This window comes from Poromitra crassiceps (genome assembly GCF_964638095.1).
Source record: "Poromitra crassiceps genome assembly, chromosome: 29".
NCBI classification, from domain to species: domain Eukaryota; kingdom Metazoa; phylum Chordata; class Actinopteri; order Beryciformes; family Melamphaidae; genus Poromitra; species Poromitra crassiceps.
Window position 1 is genome coordinate 6,092,782 of NC_139641.1, and position 21,331 is coordinate 6,114,112.

Sequence of the window (21,331 nt, forward strand, 5' to 3'; positions counted from 1 at the left end):
CCCGGCACTCAGAGCAGCACCCAAACCAGCCTTTTCTCTGTAAGTACGGGGGGTCAACAACTAAAACGTAATTTAGCCACCTAAAACACCTAAAACAACGCCCACCTAAACAAATCGATATCCGTGTACATGCACGCTCTATTTTGACCATTTTCAGCGCTTTACTTTTCCGCAAAACAGCAGTTTCATTCGGCACTGCTTTTTCTCCCAACCGTACAACTACCGTATTCCTCCGCTAAAAGCCAGCACAGAGCACAGAGCCGCGGTTTACAAAACAGGAAGGCTTAGAAGAGAGATAATATAAAAAGAAATAGAGTCCGCACACTGCTTGACTTGCTCCCAGTCGATTTATTTTTGACGTTTCGGTCAACAAGGACCTTCTTCAGAAATGAAGCAGGAAATGATGTCTTAGACAATTTTCAATAATGAAGGCTACCTTAGTCAATACCTGATTAAACTATCTTATTCATTCATTCATTGATTCCTTCCATTCATCTTTATTTCCCCTGCAGCCAATGCCTTGTTCAGGTTATGTCACTCAGTCATAAATAGACACGCCCCCTTCAATCCTGTCCAATCACTGTGTCCCACGCTTTCCCTCGCTCTGGCCTGCTGGCCAATCACTTGAATGGAGTATCTTATGAATGGCCCCTGGTATTTGTCTGTGTGTAACTCACCTTGTGTGTCACCCGCAGTTGCTGATTCTACGCCGCTGCAGTTGTTTCGATATTCCGCTGCTTGTCCGTTTATCAGTTGCTGTGTTTTTCGTATTCTATTGACTTTGTCCGACTTGCAGACAACGCTTGTCAATCCCCGGTCTCACCGGTAATCCGTCATGAGCGGACCCGAGGACGGCCAGGGTCTGGGACCCTCTCCGCCTCCGGCCAATACTGGAGGAAATGAATCCAGTCCGGTCTCCATTCGCAAAAGTCTTCGTTTAGCAGTTCGCTCTCCCGAGCCGGTAGCAGATGCACGGCTCCGCGCTCTGCTCAGGGAAAGGGGCATCTCCCCTGTCCCAGGACTGCAAAGTTCTCAACTTTTGGAATTAGCCAAATTGTCCCTGGTTGGCTATGTAGATCCTGATCTCGATCCTGAGATTTCCGACGAGGATGTCGTCGAGCCTACTCCACCCGTCCGGGGCCGAGGACGAGGCCGTGGCGGTAAAAGCAAGAGAAAATCTTCCCCGGCCAAGTCTGCACAAGCACAACCGAAACGGAGGAAAACTGATTCGGCTGCCGTGCCAGATTTCTTTGACGACTTAACTTCCAGTTCAGCGGGTCCTCCATACGCTCCAGCCCAGGGTTCTTCATACGTTCCAGCCCAGGGTCCTTTCTACGTTCCAGCCCAGGGTCCTTCATACGCTCCAGCCCCGACTCAAGATGCTCTGTTAAGTACTATGCAGTCACTAATAGGGTCACTCGGCTCTTTTGATGCCCGGTTAAAAGCGCTGGAAAACCCTCCTCTCCCTGCAGCTCCTCCGATCCCCGTTCCAGTCCAGCCGCAATTCCCCCTCTCTTTTCCCCCTCTTCAACCTGCTTTTTTGCCCTCTCATCCAGTCGCCCCCCCCCCACTTCAAATCATGCAATCAGTCCCGATGAACACATTGGCATCAGCCGTCCCAGCTCCCGAGTTTGGTAGGCCCTACATCTCTCTCTCTGCCAATATATCCCCCAGGCTAAGATCTCAAATTATCCAGGGCAAAAATATAAACCTGGTTAGCATTCTCTTGCCTTCCCCAGAATGCAATAAAAAGGTTGCGGGCGGTCACGATTTTTCGGCCATTCTCAAATCCTCTGACCCCCGTCTCAACAGAGACCTGTCTATCGGTGAGTTTCTGGTAGCGTTTGGCGTCTACCGTGACGTCATCTGTGCTGTTCACCCCCATCTACGCACCGAGCTGGACAGCTACATGGCCCTTGTGGGGGATATCAATTTAAAATATGGGAAAAACATATTTTATCAATACCACAAAGCTCTGTCCAGTAAAGCAGCCCTGTACATTTCCCATTCCAATTCCCGTTTAAACTGGTCTATTCTCGACACTGAGTTGTTGTTAATGATTGTGGGCGGCCATCAGGCGATATCCTGTTTTTCGTGTGGCGATGTAGGGCACATCGCTCCCCTATGTCCAAAAGCTGCATTCCAAGCCCCCGGCATCTTCACCCCTGCCAATCCACCCCCGCCCCCTCCCCCCATGCAGCATGACCAGTCCGTTTTCAGGCCTGACCAAACAGACCGTCTTGGTCGCAAGGTGCATACCTTCAATAATATGGCTGTTTGTAACAATTTCAATTTAGGTGTGTGCACATACCCCAATTGTGTTTTTCTTCACGTTTGCAGCGCCTGTAGGGAGGCTCATCCACGCTCCATGTGCACGCGGATTCCGCGCAGGACCCGCCCTCCACCGAAATAGGGCATCAATCTGGACACCACGCTTATGTGTCCAGCGTCTCTTCCCCTCCAGAACTGACTCGCATTCGCGAGATAGCGTCGTCATATTTGTCAGCAGTCTCATTGACCAAACGTGATATCCTGTCTCTTCTCGGCCACTTTCATTTGCCATGCGCATCATTCCACAACATCTCCACGACACAGTAACCCTCAATGAAGGATGCCGTTCTGATATTAACTTCTGGTCTCTTTTGCTAGATGACTGGAACGGCATCACCTTCTTCTATGATGAAATAGTGTCATCGGCTGATGACTTAAATTTCTCCACAGATGCAGCTCCATCTGTAGGTTTTGGGGGGTTTTTCCAAGGCCACTGGTTCGCAGGCGAATGGCCTCAGCAGTTTAGCAGATTGGATCAATCATCCGCTCTTTATGAGATGCATCTGATAGTGGCAGCCTGTCACATGTGGGGGCGTTTCTGGGGGCGTAAACGCATAGCAGTCAACTGTGATAATGCTGCTGTAGTCGGCATCATTAACAAAGGCGTTCTACCTCCCCAGACATCATGCCTTTTGTCAGGCCTAACATGGCTCTCTGTCTCTCACAACTTTATCATAGTTGCTAAGCATGTCCCAGGCCATCTCAACTTAGCATAAGCTTGTATCCAATCCCCTTTTTGCCCCTATATTGCTATGATCCTATATTTAAAGCTTAGACCATTTACTGGCCCTTCTTCACCTCTCTTTTTGATCACCCCTCATCAGCATATGTCTAGATCATGGTTCATTCATCATTTTAAGATGACTCTGCAGAGGTGTAACCTCCCTGCAAAAAATTATTCTAGCCATTCATTTAGAATTGGTGCAGCATCAACAGCTGCTATGCAAGGAGTATCTTCAGCCTCTCTCCAACAACTGGGGCGCTGGTCGTCTTCAGCCTATGCTGTCTATGTTCGACCAGAGCAAGATGCCATTCTATCAGCTCAAAGGTCCCTCCTTCCATAATTTGGTAAGCCATTCATGCATATCTTGGTGGTGTTTCATTCTCAATCCCTTTGCAATGTCATTCCCTATGTTCTAAATATTTACCCATTCACCCTGCTGTGTTATTTGTGCATTCGGTTGGCTGAGGTCAAACCCGGAATAAGTTACATTAAAACGAATGTATAGTGCTACAGGTTGCCGAAGCAAGCCCGGGATAAGTCACATAGTGCTACCGGTTGCTGAGAGCAAGCCCTGGATAAGTCACATTAAGCCGAATGTATAAGCTACCGGTTGACGGGGTCAAGCCCGGGATAAGTCTTATTCAGGTTCACGTATAAGCTACCGGTTGATGGGGTCAAGCCCGGGATAAGTCTTATTCAGGTTAATGTTTAAGCTACCGGTTGACGGGGTCAAGCCCGGGATAAGTCTTATTCAGGTTCATGTATAAGCTACCGGTTGACGGGGTCAAGCCCGGGATAAGTCTTATTCAGGTTAATGTTTAAGCTACCGGTTGACGAGGTCAAGCCCGGGATAAGTCTTATTCAGGTTAATGTTTAAGCTACCGGTTGACGAGGTCAAGCCCGGGATAAGTCTTATTCAGGTTAATGTTTAAGCTACCGGTTGACGGGGTCAAGCCCGGGATAAGTCTTATTCAGGTTATTCAGGTTAATGTATAAGCTACCGGTTGACAGGGTCAAGCCCGGGATAAGTCTTATTCAGGTTAATGTATAAGCTACCGGTTGACGGGGTCAAGCCCGGGATAAGTCTTATTCAGGTTAATGTATAAGCTACCGGTTGACGGGGTCAAGCCCGGGATAAGTCTTATTCAGGTTAATGTATAAGCTACCGGTTGACGGGGTCAAGCCCGGGATAAGTCTTATTCAGGTTAATGTATAAGCTACCGGTTGACGGGGTCAAGCCCGGGATAAGTCTTATTCAGGTTAATAAGTCTTATTCAGGTTAATGTATAAGCTACCGGTTGACAGGGTCAAGCCCGGGATAAGTCTTATTCAGGTTAATGTATAAGCTACCGGTTGACGGGGTCAAGCCCGGGATAAGTCTTATTCAGGTTAATGTATAAGCTACCGGTTGACGGGGTCAAGCCCGGGATAAGTCTTATTCAGGTTAATGTATAAGCTACCGGTTGACGGGGTCAAGCCCGGGATAAGTCTTATTCAGGTAATGTATAAGCTACCGGTTGACGGGGTCAAGCCCGGGATAAGTCTTATTCAGGTTAATAAGTCTTATTCAGGTTAATCTATAAGCTACCGGTTGACGGGGTCAAGCCCGGGATAAGTCTTATTCAGGTAATGTATAAGCTACCGGTTGACGGGGTCAAGCCCGGGATAAGTCTTATTCAGGTTAATAAGTCTTATTCAGGTTAATGTATAAGCTACCGGTTGACGAGGTCAAGCCCGGGATAAGTCTTATTCAGGTTAATGTATAAGCTACCGGTTGACGAGGTCAAGCCCGGGATAAGTCTTATTCAGGTTAATGTATAAGCTACCGGTTGTCGGGGTCAAGCCCGGGATAAGTCTTATACAGGCGAATGTATAAGCTACCGGTTGACGAGCTCAAGCCCGGGATAAGTCTTATTCAGTCTTAATTTCATTTATATTAATTTTATCTTTGGCAAGCTCCATGATCCCCTCCATGCATTTCATTTGTCCCATTTTAACTTTATGTTCCTTTTGGGGGGTTCTCTATCCTATACATCAGTGACGTCCTCCTCTTGCTCAGGAGGAGCGACATCACATCATGGAGTCATATGCCAAATCTAAATGTTGTTCGTCCATTCATTAAAGTTTGTTATACCTTTCTTCTAGTCTCTCATTATTGAAATGATGTCTTAGACAATTTTCAATAATGAAGGCTACCTTAGTCAATACCTGATTAAACTATCTTATTCATTCATTCATTGATTCCTTCCATTCATCTTTATTTCCCCTGCAGCCAATGCCTTGTTCAGGTTATGTCACTCAGTCATAAATAGACACGCCCCCTTCAATCCTGTCCAATCACTGTGTCCCACGCTTTCCCTCGCTCTGGCCTGCTGGCCAATCACTTGAATGGAGTATCTTATGAATGGCCCCTGGTATTTGTCTGTGTGTAACTCACCTTGTGTGTCACCCGCAGTTGCTGATTCTACGCCGCTGCAGTTGTTTCGACCCTCCTCCTCCCCTGAACACCACCATGTCATGACTCCTGTTGAACTCCCTATGGGGGGTTCTCTATCCTATACATCAGTGACGTCCTCCTCTTGCTCAGGAGGAGCGACATCACATCATGGAGTCATATGCCAAATCTAAATGTTGTTCGTCCATTCATTAAAGTTTGTTATACCTTTCTTCTAGTCTCTCATTATTGAAATGACAGCACTCAAATTTATACAGTATGGGTCACACCCATCCACCAATTGGCAGAGGGGAAAAAAAGGTGTCATGTGAGCACAATCAACCAGTAAGAAAATAGAGTGCATCTTGCTTCACACAAGTAAATAAATCAATTAAGTCTACAAACCCAAGACGAACAATTAAGAAAATGCAATATATGCCCAGTGTAGGAGATCAGATGGGGTGGAGCTAAAAAACGGCAAAGAAACTCCTGTTAAATCCTGTGTAGGAGAAACAAAAACCCCAATAGCCTACAATGGACAATGCACTACACAAATAATAAACAAAGGCAATAGTTACGAAGAGAACAGACTATTCTCCAATCATATAATCAGTAAAAGCACATTAAATATGAATATAGGTTACAAAAAGAGCACATAGGGCATACAACTCTGCTAACAGACAGGAAGTAAGCAGTTCAAAAATACACATCAAGAGTAGAAATACAAAAGTGGAAATAAAGATTAAAATAAGAGTAGCTACAGGAACGGTCTGAGGTCAAATGATTCATTCAGGCCCCTAGCAACTGTGTCTAAAGTTGAGATCCAGTATGCTTCTCTCCTTAGGAGTAGAGCGTTGAGGTCTCCTCCTCTAGGTGGCAGTTTGACATGTTCTATGCCAATATATTTCAATGATGATATACAATGTTGAGCATGAAAAAAGTGAAGGGCTACAGGATTTTTAAAGTCCTTAGTCCTGATGTCACTCCTATGTTCAGAAATCCTGGTCTTCAGGGCTCTGGAAGATTTGCCAATATAGGCCAACCCACAAACACACTTAATCATATAGATGATATTGACTGTAGTGCAACTGATAATACCTTTGATTTTGTAACATTTACCAGTGACTGGGTGATTGAATGTGTTACATTTATAAGTAAAGTTACACTGGGCGCATCTACCACATTTGTAATTTCCATCTGGAATCTTAGACAGGAAGTGAGAAGGGGCAGGTTGTGGTAAATGAGACCTGACCAGAAGGGTCTTGAGGTTGGGAGGTCTTTTAAAAACGAGACGAGGTGGAGATGAGAATGTTTTGCTGAGGGCAGGGTCAGAACTGAGAATATGCCAATGTTTTTTTATTATCTTCTCAAACTGCCGGCCAAGAGGAGAGTATTGAATAATACAATTAATGGGTTGCTCTCCACTCTGTCTCTCCCTAGTGGTGAGACAATCATGTTGTGTACAGCCATGATACTTAGTGGAAGCTGGTTGTATCCAGTATTCTGGATAACCACGCTGTCTGAACCGTGCTTCAAGGTCTTTGGAATGAGCAGAAAAGGATTCATCTGTAGTGCAGTTCCTACGTAACCGCTTAAACTGGCCAATAGGAATGCCCTTTTTGAGAGGTGTAGGATGAAAGCTCTCGGCATGAAGTAAGGAGTTACGATCTGTTGGTTTTCTATACAGATCTGTAATCAATCTGTCATTGGATTTGCAAATCAAAATATCCAGAAAATTAATACAAGTCTGATCTGAGGCCAAAGTAAATTTCAGAGATGCACTGCTGTTATTAAGAAATGTGTGAAAAGCACTCAGTTCTGTAGCAGACCCAGTCCAGATCAAGAAGATATCATCTATGTACCGTTTCCATAATTGGATATGTGGTAAAAAAGGATTGTAGAGAGGATTCAAAATGAGATTAGTTTCAAGAAGGCCAACATACAAATTAGCGTAGTTGGGAGCCATTTTACTCCCCATGGCAGTGCCACGTTTTTGTAAATAAAAATCTTTTTCAAACAAAAAGAAATTATTAGTGAGCACTATTTCAGTGAGCTGTTTTAAACAGGTCGTACTGGGGATACATACTGTCCTCTGATTGAGAAAATGTTCAACAGCTTCAAGACCACCTTGATGTGGGATATTAGTATAAAGACTCTCCACATCAAGAGTGACCAGGAGAGAATCCCTTTCTACCAATTCCAAAGCTTGTAGGACCTGAATGATATCAGTGGAATCCCTAACATAGGAAGGTAGTGATAAAACATGTGGTTTGAGGAAATGATCAACAAAAGCAGAAATTTTCTCTGTAAGGGAACCAATACCCGAAACAATGGGTCGACCAGGAGGGACCGTAGTGTAACTCTTATGAATTTTGGGTAATGTGTAGATGACAGGTATAACTGGACAATCCACTTTCAAATATTCAAATTCATTTTTATTTATGTCACCCGAATCAAGATAGCTCTTCAGTGTAGAATCAATGTTCTCTTTAAAGGTAGAGATCGGATTACCACTCAATTTATGATAGAAGTCAAGATTAGCAAGTTGCCTGTTAATTTCACCAATGTAGCTAACTCTATCCTGAAGAACAATGGCACCACCTTTGTCAGCTGACTGGACTACCACAGAAGTGTCTTGGTTAAGCTCTAAAAGAGCCGAACGCTGAGATTTAGAAAGATTATTGGTAACCATGTAGTGGCGTTTCTTGCCAAGAAGATGGGAGACTTCACTCTCTACTAATCTGCAATATGTATCAACAGAGGAGTTCCTATGTTTAGGAGGAATGAAAAAGGATTTTTTCTTAAAAGGGGTCTTATTCCCTGCATTGGAAGCAATGCTAATCGCCTCAGGGGAATCCACTGTAGAGGCATTGACTGAATGGACCAACTGAGCATCAGTATTGTGATCAAAAAACTCTCTCAGTCTAACAATGCGAAAGAATTTATGAAAGTCAACTATGGTACCAAAATCATTACAAAATGTGGTAGGAACAAAAGAAAGGCCCTTACTGAGGGCTGATAAGCAAGAGTCAGAGACAGACCTACTTGAGAGGTTTAACACATTTGATTCAGTCTGCTGTTGCGTGTCAGGTAAGGGTCCCTTACGAATTCTCCCCTGGCCCCTCCTGCACCTCCTCTTGGGCGGCCTCCTCGAGGTGGAAGGTGAGCGTCCCCCACCTGGTGATGAAGGCCTAAAAAAGGCTGGTGCCTGCTGGAGTGGCCGCTGGAGTCGGAGTCAAACTCAAAGGAGGAGGCTGAGGTGTAGTCAGTCGCCCAGTGTCTCTGTGGCCGTCTATCCCGTCGATGTACAGGAGGCCTTCTCTCAGGCCTTCTCTCAGGAGGGTGCGTGTCACGCTCCTTGTTTCTCCAGGTGTAGACTCTGCTGTTGGCATAATCCTGTTCATCTCGCACAAACTTCTTCACTTTCATGGCTTTAATTTCTTTCTCCAAATCTTGTTTGTATTGTTCACACTCTGTGAAAAGAGCGTCTAGTCTCTCTTGGGAAAGTGTCTCTGTGACAGAGTTATTTCTGATATGCTCAATCTCTGCTCTGGTTTTGTTCAATTGTTCAGATAGTTCTTGTATCGAGAGAGCAATCAGATCAAAAGAGCATTTGTTCATGATTTCACACCATTTGTCACAGAATGTCTCACTGTCCTTACCAATCATGGGTTCTTTTTGTAGGCGTAACCCACGAGGAATCTTTTTCTTGCGGAGATAATCACTCAAAGACACAGCATGTAGGTACAGGCGTACCTCTTTGGCTCGGAGTTTGGAGATGGTTCTTTTCAGTGTCTCTGTGTCAGCCATGTTGGAGGAGCTGGTGTGGCCACTGAACAAAGAGTCAGTCAGCATGATACGTGTGTAGTCTGCCTCATTGAATTCAAAGGTGCTAGCCATCTTGCACAGGCGTCTTGGGAAGACTTACAAATCTGGGCAGTCTGCTTTTCGGAGTGCAGCGCGAAAAAACACGAGGCTTAAAGTACATATAAAAAGTAGAGCGCGCACATCCACTCAAATTGCAGGTGCAGGACAAAAGCAATGAAACATATAAAAAGAAATAGAGTCCGCACACTGCTTGACTTGCTCCCAGTCGATTTATTTTTGACGTTTCGGTCAACAAGGACCTTCTTCAGAAATGAAGCAGGAAATGACAGCACTCAAATTTATACAGTATGGGTCACACCCATCCACCAATTGGCAGAGGGGAAAAAAAGGTGTCATGTGAGCACAATCAACCAGTAAGAAAATAGAGTGCATCTTGCTTCACACAAGTAAATAAATCAATTAAGTCTACAAACCCAAGACGAACAATTAAGAAAATGCAATATATGCCCAGTGTAGGAGATCAGATGGGGTGGAGCTAAAAAACGGCAAAGAAACTCCTGTTAAATCCTGTGTAGGAGAAACAAAAACCCCAATAGCCTACAATGGACAATGCACTACACAAATAATAAACAAAGGCAATAGTTACGAAGAGAACAGACTATTCTCCAATCATATAATCAGTAAAAGCACATTAAATATGAATATAGGTTACAAAAAGAGCACATAGGGCATACAACTCTGCTAACAGACAGGAAGTAAGCAGTTCAAAAATACACATCAAGAGTAGAAATACAAAAGTGGAAATAAAGATTAAAATAAGAGTAGCTACAGGAACGGTCTGAGGTCAAATGATTCATTCAGGCCCCTAGCAACTGTGTCTAAAGTTGAGATCCAGTATGCTTCTCTCCTTAGGAGTAGAGCGTTGAGGTCTCCTCCTCTAGGTGGCAGTTTGACATGCTCTATGCCAATATATTTCAATGATGATATACAATGTTGAGCATGAAAAAAGTGAAGGGCTACAGGATTTTTAAAGTCCTTAGTCCTGATGTCACTCCTATGTTCAGAAATCCTGGTCTTCAGGGCTCTGGAAGATTTGCCAATATAGGCCAACCCACAAACACACTTAATCATATAGATGATATTGACTGTAGTGCAACTGATAATACCTTTGATTTTGTAACATTTACCAGTGACTGGGTGATTGAATGTGTTACATTTATAAGTAAAGTTACACTGGGCGCATCTACCACATTTGTAATTTCCATCTGGAATCTTAGACAGGAAGTGAGAAGGGGCAGGTTGTGGTAAATGAGACCTGACCAGAAGGGTCTTGAGGTTGGGAGGTCTTTTAAAAACGAGACGAGGTGGAGATGAGAATGTTTTGCTGAGGGCAGGGTCAGAACTGAGAATATGCCAATGTTTTTTTATTATCTTCTCAAACTGCCGGCCAAGAGGAGAGTATTGAATAATACAATTAATGGGTTGCTCTCCACTCTGTCTCTCCCTAGTGGTGAGACAATCATGTTGTGTACAGCCATGATACTTAGTGGAAGCTGGTTGTATCCAGTATTCTGGATAACCACGCTGTCTGAACCGTGCTTCAAGGTCTTTGGAATGAGCAGAAAAGGATTCATCTGTAGTGCAGTTCCTACGTAACCGCTTAAACTGGCCAATAGGAATGCCCTTTTTGAGAGGTGTAGGATGAAAGCTCTCGGCATGAAGTAAGGAGTTACGATCTGTTGGTTTTCTATACAGATCTGTAATCAATCTGTCATTGGATTTGCAAATCAAAATATCCAGAAAATTAATACAAGTCTGATCTGAGGCCAAAGTAAATTTCAGAGATGCACTGCTGTTATTAAGAAATGTGTGAAAAGCACTCAGTTCTGTAGCAGACCCAGTCCAGATCAAGAAGATATCATCTATGTACCGTTTCCATAATTGGATATGTGGTAAAAAAGGATTGTAGAGAGGATTCAAAATGAGATTAGTTTCAAGAAGGCCAACATACAAATTAGCGTAGTTGGGAGCCATTTTACTCCCCATGGCAGTGCCACGTTTTTGTAAATAAAAATCTTTTTCAAACAAAAAGAAATTATTAGTGAGCACTATTTCAGTGAGCTGTTTTAAACAGGTCGTACTGGGGATACATACTGTCCTCTGATTGAGAAAATGTTCAACAGCTTCAAGACCACCTTGATGTGGGATATTAGTATAAAGACTCTCCACATCAAGAGTGACCAGGAGAGAATCCCTTTCTACCAATTCCAAAGCTTGTAGGACCTGAATGATATCAGTGGAATCCCTAACATAGGAAGGTAGTGATAAAACATGTGGTTTGAGGAAATGATCAACAAAAGCAGAAATTTTCTCTGTAAGGGAACCAATACCCGAAACAATGGGTCGACCAGGAGGGACCGTAGTGTAACTCTTATGAATTTTGGGTAATGTGTAGATGACAGGTATAACTGGACAATCCACTTTCAAATATTCAAATTCATTTTTATTTATGTCACCCGAATCAAGATAGCTCTTCAGTGTAGAATCAATGTTCTCTTTAAAGGTAGAGATCGGATTACCACTCAATTTATGATAGAAGTCAAGATTAGCAAGTTGCCTGTTAATTTCACCAATGTAGCTAACTCTATCCTGAAGAACAATGGCACCACCTTTGTCAGCTGACTGGACTACCACAGAAGTGTCTTGGTTAAGCTCTAAAAGAGCCGAACGCTGAGATTTAGAAAGATTATTGGTAACCATGTAGTGGCGTTTCTTGCCAAGAAGATGGGAGACTTCACTCTCTACTAATCTGCAATATGTATCAACAGAGGAGTTCCTATGTTTAGGAGGAATGAAAAAGGATTTTTTCTTAAAAGGGGTCTTATTCCCTGCATTGGAAGCAATGCTAATCGCCTCAGGGGAATCCACTGTAGAGGCATTGACTGAATGGACCAACTGAGCATCAGTATTGTGATCAAAAAACTCTCTCAGTCTAACAATGCGAAAGAATTTATGAAAGTCAACTATGGTACCAAAATCATTACAAAATGTGGTAGGAACAAAAGAAAGGCCCTTACTGAGGGCTGATAAGCAAGAGTCAGAGACAGACCTACTTGAGAGGTTTAACACATTTGATTCAGTCTGCTGTTGCGTGTCAGGTAAGGGTCCCTTACGAATTCTCCCCTGGCCCCTCCTGCACCTCCTCTTGGGCGGCCTCCTCGAGGTGGAAGGTGAGCGTCCCCCACCTGGTGATGAAGGCCTAAAAAAGGCTGGTGCCTGCTGGAGTGGCCGCTGGAGTCGGAGTCAAACTCAAAGGAGGAGGCTGAGGTGTAGTCAGTCGCCCAGTGTCTCTGTGGCCGTCTATCCCGTCGATGTACAGGAGGCCTTCTCTCAGGCCTTCTCTCAGGAGGGTGCGTGTCACGCTCCTTGTTTCTCCAGGTGTAGACTCTGCTGTTGGCATAATCCTGTTCATCTCGCACAAACTTCTTCACTTTCATGGCTTTAATTTCTTTCTCCAAATCTTGTTTGTATTGTTCACACTCTGTGAAAAGAGCGTCTAGTCTCTCTTGGGAAAGTGTCTCTGTGACAGAGTTATTTCTGATATGCTCAATCTCTGCTCTGGTTTTGTTCAATTGTTCAGATAGTTCTTGTATCGAGAGAGCAATCAGATCAAAAGAGCATTTGTTCATGATTTCACACCATTTGTCACAGAATGTCTCACTGTCCTTACCAATCATGGGTTCTTTTTGTAGGCGTAACCCACGAGGAATCTTTTTCTTGCGGAGATAATCACTCAAAGACACAGCATGTAGGTACAGGCGTACCTCTTTGGCTCGGAGTTTGGAGATGGTTCTTTTCAGTGTCTCTGTGTCAGCCATGTTGGAGGAGCTGGTGTGGCCACTGAACAAAGAGTCAGTCAGCATGATACGTGTGTAGTCTGCCTCATTGAATTCAAAGGTGCTAGCCATCTTGCACAGGCGTCTTGGGAAGACTTACAAATCTGGGCAGTCTGCTTTTCGGAGTGCAGCGCGAAAAAACACGAGGCTTAAAGTACATATAAAAAGTAGAGCGCGCACATCCACTCAAATTGCAGGTGCAGGACAAAAGCAATGAAACATATAAAAAGAAATAGAGTCCGCACACTGCTTGACTTGCTCCCAGTCGATTTATTTTTGACGTTTCGGTCAACAAGGACCTTCTTCAGAAATGAAGCAGGAAATGACAGCACTCAAATTTATACAGTATGGGTCACACCCATCCACCAATTGGCAGAGGGGAAAAAAAGGTGTCATGTGAGCACAATCAACCAGTAAGAAAATAGAGTGCATCTTGCTTCACACAAGTAAATAAATCAATTAAGTCTACAAACCCAAGACGAACAATTAAGAAAATGCAATATATGCCCAGTGTAGGAGATCAGATGGGGTGGAGCTAAAAAACGGCAAAGAAACTCCTGTTAAATCCTGTGTAGGAGAAACAAAAACCCCAATAGCCTACAATGGACAATGCACTACACAAATAATAAACAAAGGCAATAGTTACGAAGAGAACAGACTATTCTCCAATCATATAATCAGTAAAAGCACATTAAATATGAATATAGGTTACAAAAAGAGCACATAGGGCATACAACTCTGCTAACAGACAGGAAGTAAGCAGTTCAAAAATACACATCAAGAGTAGAAATACAAAAGTGGAAATAAAGATTAAAATAAGAGTAGCTACAGGAACGGTCTGAGGTCAAATGATTCATTCAGGCCCCTAGCAACTGTGTCTAAAGTTGAGATCCAGTATGCTTCTCTCCTTAGGAGTAGAGCGTTGAGGTCTCCTCCTCTAGGTGGCAGTTTGACATGCTCTATGCCAATATATTTCAATGATGATATACAATGTTGAGCATGAAAAAAGTGAAGGGCTACAGGATTTTTAAAGTCCTTAGTCCTGATGTCACTCCTATGTTCAGAAATCCTGGTCTTCAGGGCTCTGGAAGATTTGCCAATATAGGCCAACCCACAAACACACTTAATCATATAGATGATATTGACTGTAGTGCAACTGATAATACCTTTGATTTTGTAACATTTACCAGTGACTGGGTGATTGAATGTGTTACATTTATAAGTAAAGTTACACTGGGCGCATCTACCACATTTGTAATTTCCATCTGGAATCTTAGACAGGAAGTGAGAAGGGGCAGGTTGTGGTAAATGAGACCTGACCAGAAGGGTCTTGAGGTTGGGAGGTCTTTTAAAAACGAGACGAGGTGGAGATGAGAATGTTTTGCTGAGGGCAGGGTCAGAACTGAGAATATGCCAATGTTTTTTTATTATCTTCTCAAACTGCCGGCCAAGAGGAGAGTATTGAATAATACAATTAATGGGTTGCTCTCCACTCTGTCTCTCCCTAGTGGTGAGACAATCATGTTGTGTACAGCCATGATACTTAGTGGAAGCTGGTTGTATCCAGTATTCTGGATAACCACGCTGTCTGAACCGTGCTTCAAGGTCTTTGGAATGAGCAGAAAAGGATTCATCTGTAGTGCAGTTCCTACGTAACCGCTTAAACTGGCCAATAGGAATGCCCTTTTTGAGAGGTGTAGGATGAAAGCTCTCGGCATGAAGTAAGGAGTTACGATCTGTTGGTTTTCTATACAGATCTGTAATCAATCTGTCATTGGATTTGCAAATCAAAATATCCAGAAAATTAATACAAGTCTGATCTGAGGCCAAAGTAAATTTCAGAGATGCACTGCTGTTATTAAGAAATGTGTGAAAAGCACTCAGTTCTGTAGCAGACCCAGTCCAGATCAAGAAGATATCATCTATGTACCGTTTCCATAATTGGATATGTGGTAAAAAAGGATTGTAGAGAGGATTCAAAATGAGATTAGTTTCAAGAAGGCCAACATACAAATTAGCGTAGTTGGGAGCCATTTTACTCCCCATGGCAGTGCCACGTTTTTGTAAATAAAAATCTTTTTCAAACAAAAAGAAATTATTAGTGAGCACTATTTCAGTGAGCTGTTTTAAACAGGTCGTACTGGGGATACATACTGTCCTCTGATTGAGAAAATGTTCAACAGCTTCAAGACCACCTTGATGTGGGATATTAGTATAAAGACTCTCCACATCAAGAGTGACCAGGAGAGAATCCCTTTCTACCAATTCCAAAGCTTGTAGGACCTGAATGATATCAGTGGAATCCCTAACATAGGAAGGTAGTGATAAAACATGTGGTTTGAGGAAATGATCAACAAAAGCAGAAATTTTCTCTGTAAGGGAACCAATACCCGAAACAATGGGTCGACCAGGAGGGACCGTAGTGTAACTCTTATGAATTTTGGGTAATGTGTAGATGACAGGTATAACTGGACAATCCACTTTCAAATATTCAAATTCATTTTTATTTATGTCACCCGAATCAAGATAGCTCTTCAGTGTAGAATCAATGTTCTCTTTAAAGGTAGAGATCGGATTACCACTCAATTTATGATAGAAGTCAAGATTAGCAAGTTGCCTGTTAATTTCACCAATGTAGCTAACTCTATCCTGAAGAACAATGGCACCACCTTTGTCAGCTGACTGGACTACCACAGAAGTGTCTTGGTTAAGCTCTAAAAGAGCCGAACGCTGAGATTTAGAAAGATTATTGGTAACCATGTAGTGGCGTTTCTCAGCGTTCGGCTCTTTTAGAGCTTAACCAAGACACTTCTGTGGTAGTCCAGTCAGCTGACAAAGGTGGTGCCATTGTTCTTCAGGATAGAGTTAGCTACATTGGTGAAATTAACAGGCAACTTGCTAATCTTGACTTCTATCATAAATTGAGTGGTAATCCGATCTCTACCTTTAAAGAGAACATTGATTCTACACTGAAGAGCTATCTTGATTCGGGTGACATAAATAAAAATGAATTTGAATATTTGAAAGTGGATTGTCCAGTTATACCTGTCATCTACACATTACCCAAAATTCATAAGAGTTACACTACGGTCCCTCCTGGTCGACCCATTGTTTCGGGTATTGGTTCCCTTACAGAGAAAATTTCTGCTTTTGTTGATCATTTCCTCAAACCACATGTTTTATCACTACCTTCCTATGTTAGGGATTCCACTAATATCATTCAGGTCCTACAAGCTTTGGAATTGGTAGAAAGGGATTCTCTCCTGGTCACTCTTGATGTGGAGAGTCTTTATACTAATATCCCACATCAAGGTGGTCTTGAAGCTGTTGAACATTTTCTCAATCAGAGGACAGTATGTATCCCCAGTACGACCTGTTTAAAACAGCTCACTGAAATAGTGCTCACTAATAATTTCTTTTTGTTTGAAAAAGATTTTTATTTACAAAAACGTGGCACTGCCATGGGGAGTAAAATGGCTCCCAACTACGCTAATTTGTATGTTGGCCTTCTTGAAACTAATCTCATTTTGAATCCTCTCTACAATCCTTTTTTACCACATATCCAATTATGGAAACGGTACATAGATGATATCTTCTTGATCTGGACTGGGTCTGCTACAGAACTGAGTGCTTTTCACACATTTCTTAATAACAGCAGTGCATCTCTGAAATTTACTTTGGCCTCAGATCAGACTTGTATTAATTTTCTGGATATTTTGATTTGCAAATCCAATGACAGATTGATTACAGATCTGTATAGAAAACCAACAGATCGTAACTCCTTACTTCATGCCGAGAGCTTTCATCCTACACCTCTCAAAAAGGGCATTCCTATTGGCCAGTTTAAGCGGTTACGTAGGAACTGCACTACAGATGAATCCTTTTCTGCTCATTCCAAAGACCTTGAAGCACGTTTCAGACAGCGTGGTTATCCAGAATACTGGATACAACCAGCTTCCACTAAGTATCATGGCTGTACACAACATGATTGTCTCACCACTAGGGAGAGACAGAGTGGAGAGCAACCCATTAATTGTATTATTCAATACTCTCCTCTTGGCCGGCAGTTTGAGAAGATAATAAAAAAACATTGGCATATTCTCAGTTCTGACCCTGCCCTCAGCAAAACATTCTCATCTCCACCTCGTCTCGTTTTTAAAAGACCTCCCAACCTCAAGACCCTTCTGGTCAGGTCTCATTTACCACAACCTGCCCCTTCTCACTTCCTGTCTAAGATTCCAGATGGAAATTACAAATGTGGTAGATGCGCCCAGTGTAACTTTACTTATAAATGTAACACATTCAATCACCCAGTCACTGGTAAATGTTACAAAATCAAAGGTATTATCAGTTGCACTACAGTCAATATCATCTATATGATTAAGTGTGTTTGTGGGTTGGCCTATATTGGCAAATCTTCCAGAGCCCTGAAGACCAGGATTTCTGAACATAGGAGTGACATCAGGACTAAGGACTTTAAAAATCCTGTAGCCCTTCACTTTTTTCATGCTCAACATTGTATATCATCATTGAAATATATTGGCATAGAGCATGTCAAACTGCCACCTAGAGGAGGAGACCTCAACGCTCTACTCCTAAGGAGAGAAGCATACTGGATCTCAACTTTAGACACAGTTGCTAGGGGCCTGAATGAATCATTTGACCTCAGACCGTTCCTGTAGCTACTCTTATTTTAATCTTTATTTCCACTTTTGTATTTCTACTCTTGATGTGTATTTTTGAACTGCTTACTTCCTGTCTGTTAGCAGAGTTGTATGCCCTATGTGCTCTTTTTGTAACCTATATTCATATTTAATGTGCTTTTACTGATTATATGATTGGAGAATAGTCTGTTCTCTTCGTAACTATTGCCTTTGTTTATTATTTGTGTAGTGCATTGTCCATTGTAGGCTATTGGGGTTTTTGTTTCTCCTACACAGGATTTAACAGGAGTTTCTTTGCCGTTTTTTAGCTCCACCCCATCTGATCTCCTACACTGGGCATATATTGCATTTTCTTAATTGTTCGTCTTGGGTTTGTAGACTTAATTGATTTATTTACTTGTGTGAAGCAAGATGCACTCTATTTTCTTACTGGTTGATTGTGCTCACATGACACCTTTTTTTCCCCTCTGCCAATTGGTGGATGGGTGTGACCCATACTGTATAAATTTGAGTGCTGTCATTTCCTGCTTCATTTCTGAAGAAGGTCCTTGTTGACCGAAACGTCAAAAATAAATCGACTGGGAGCAAGTCAAGCAGTGTGCGGACTCTATTTCTTTTTATATGTTTCATTGCTTTTGTCCTGCACCTGCAATTTGAGTGGATGTGCGCGCTCTACTTTTTATATGTACTTTAAGCCTCGTGTTTTTTCGCGCTGCACTCCGAAAAGCAGACTGCCCAGATTTGTAAGTCTTCCCAAGACGCCTGTGCAAGATGGCTAGCACCTTTGAATTCAATGAGGCAGACTACACACGTATCATGCTGACTGACTCTTTGTTCAGTGGCCACACCAGCTCCTCCAACATGGCTGACACAGAGACACTGAAAAGAACCATCTCCAAACTCCGAGCCAAAGAGGTACGCCTGTACCTACATGCTGTGTCTTTGAGTGATTATCTCCGCAAGAAAAAGATTCCTCGTGGGTTACGCCTACAAAAAGAACCCATGATTGGTAAGGACAGTGAGACATTCTGTGACAAATGGTGTGAAATCATGAACAAATGCTCTTTTGATCTGATTGCTCTCTCGATACAAGAACTATCTGAACAATTGAACAAAACCAGAGCAGAGATTGAGCATATCAGAAATAACTCTGTCACAGAGACACTTTCCCAAGAGAGACTAGACGCTCTTTTCACAGAGTGTGAACAATACAAACAAGATTTGGAGAAAGAAATTAAAGCCATGAAAGTGAAGAAGTTTGTGCGAGATGAACAGGATTATGCCAACAGCAGAGTCTACACCTGGAGAAACAAGGAGCGTGACACGCACCCTCCTGAGAGAAGGCCTGAGAGAAGGCCTCCTGTACATCGACGGGATAGACGGCCACAGAGACACTGGGCGACTGACTACACCTCAGCCTCCTCCTTTGAGTTTGACTCCGACTCCAGCGGCCACTCCAGCAGGCACCAGCCTTTTTTAGGCCTTCATCACCAGGTGGGGGACGCTCACCTTCCACCTCGAGGAGGCCGCCCAAGAGGAGGTGCAGGAGGGGCCAGGGGAGAATTCGTAAGGGACCCTTACCTGACACGCAACAGCAGACTGAATCAAATGTGTTAAACCTCTCAAGTAGGTCTGTCTCTGACTCTTGCTTATCAGCCCTCAGTAAGGGCCTTTCTTTTGTTCCTACCACATTTTGTAATGATTTTGGTACCATAGTTGACTTTCATAAATTCTTTCGCATTGTTAGACTGAGAGAGTTTTTTGATCACAATACTGATGCTCAGTTGGTCCATTCAGTCAATGCCTCTACAGTGGATTCCCCTGAGGCGATTAGCATTGCTTCCAATGCAGGGAATAAGACCCCTTTTAAGAAAAAATCCTTTTTCATTCCTCCTAAACATAGGAACTCCTCTGTTGATACATATTGCAGATTAGTAGAGAGTGAAGTCTCCCATCTTCTTGGCAAGAAACGCCATTACATGGTTACCAATAATCTTTCTAAATCTCAGCGTTCGGCTCTTTTAGAGCTTAACCAAGACACTTCTGTGGTAGTCCAGTCAGCTGACAAAGGTGGTGCCATTGTTCTTCAGGATAGAGTTAGCTACATTGGTGAAATTAACAGGCAACTTGCTAATCTTGACTTCTATCATAAATTGAGTGGTAATCCGATCTCTACCTTTAAAGAGAACATTGATTCTACACTGAAGAGCTATCTTGATTCGGGTGACATAAATAAAAATGAATTTGAATATTTGAAAGTGGATTGTCCAGTTATACCTGTCATCTACACATTACCCAAAATTCATAAGAGTTACACTACGGTCCCTCCTGGTCGACCCATTGTTTCGGGTATTGGTTCCCTTACAGAGAAAATTTCTGCTTTTGTTGATCATTTCCTCAAACCACATGTTTTATCACTACCTTCCTATGTTAGGGATTCCACTGATATCATTCAGGTCCTACAAGCTTTGGAATTGGTAGAAAGGGATTCTCTCCTGGTCACTCTTGATGTGGAGAGTCTTTATACTAATATCCCACATCAAGGTGGTCTTGAAGCTGTTGAACATTTTCTCAATCAGAGGACAGTATGTATCCCCAGTACGACCTGTTTAAAACAGCTCACTGAAATAGTGCTCACTAATAATTTCTTTTTGTTTGAAAAAGATTTTTATTTACAAAAACGTGGCACTGCCATGGGGAGTAAAATGGCTCCCAACTACGCTAATTTGTATGTTGGCCTTCTTGAAACTAATCTCATTTTGAATCCTCTCTACAATCCTTTTTTACCACATATCCAATTATGGAAACGGTACATAGATGATATCTTCTTGATCTGGACTGGGTCTGCTACAGAACTGAGTGCTTTTCACACATTTCTTAATAACAGCAGTGCATCTCTGAAATTTACTTTGGCCTCAGATCAGACTTGTATTAATTTTCTGGATATTTTGATTTGCAAATCCAATGACAGATTGATTACAGATCTGTATAGAAAACCAACAGATCGTAACTCCTTACTTCATGCCGAGAGCTTTCATCCTACACCTCTCAAAAAGGGCATTCCTATTGGCCAGTTTAAGCGGTTACGTAGGAACTGCACTACAGATGAATCCTTTTCTGCTCATTCCAAAGACCTTGAAGCACGGTTCAGACAGCGTGGTTATCCAGAATACTGGATACAACCAGCTTCCACTAAGTATCATGGCTGTACACAACATGATTGTCTCACCACTAGGGAGAGACAGAGTGGAGAGCAACCCATTAATTGTATTATTCAATACTCTCCTCTTGGCCGGCAGTTTGAGAAGATAATAAAAAAACATTGGCATATTCTCAGTTCTGACCCTGCCCTCAGCAAAACATTCTCATCTCCACCTCGTCTCGTTTTTAAAAGACCTCCCAACCTCAAGACCCTTCTGGTCAGGTCTCATTTACCACAACCTGCCCCTTCTCA

General features: G+C 42.7%; 1 protein-coding gene across 1 annotated transcript in view; it reads left to right on the forward strand.

The window, feature by feature from the left end:
- LOC310799937 (uncharacterized protein) overlaps window positions 1-21,331 on the forward strand; it is a 407,560-nt gene that overhangs the window by 175,090 nt on the left and 211,139 nt on the right. The gene's annotated exons all lie outside the window — the stretch shown is intronic.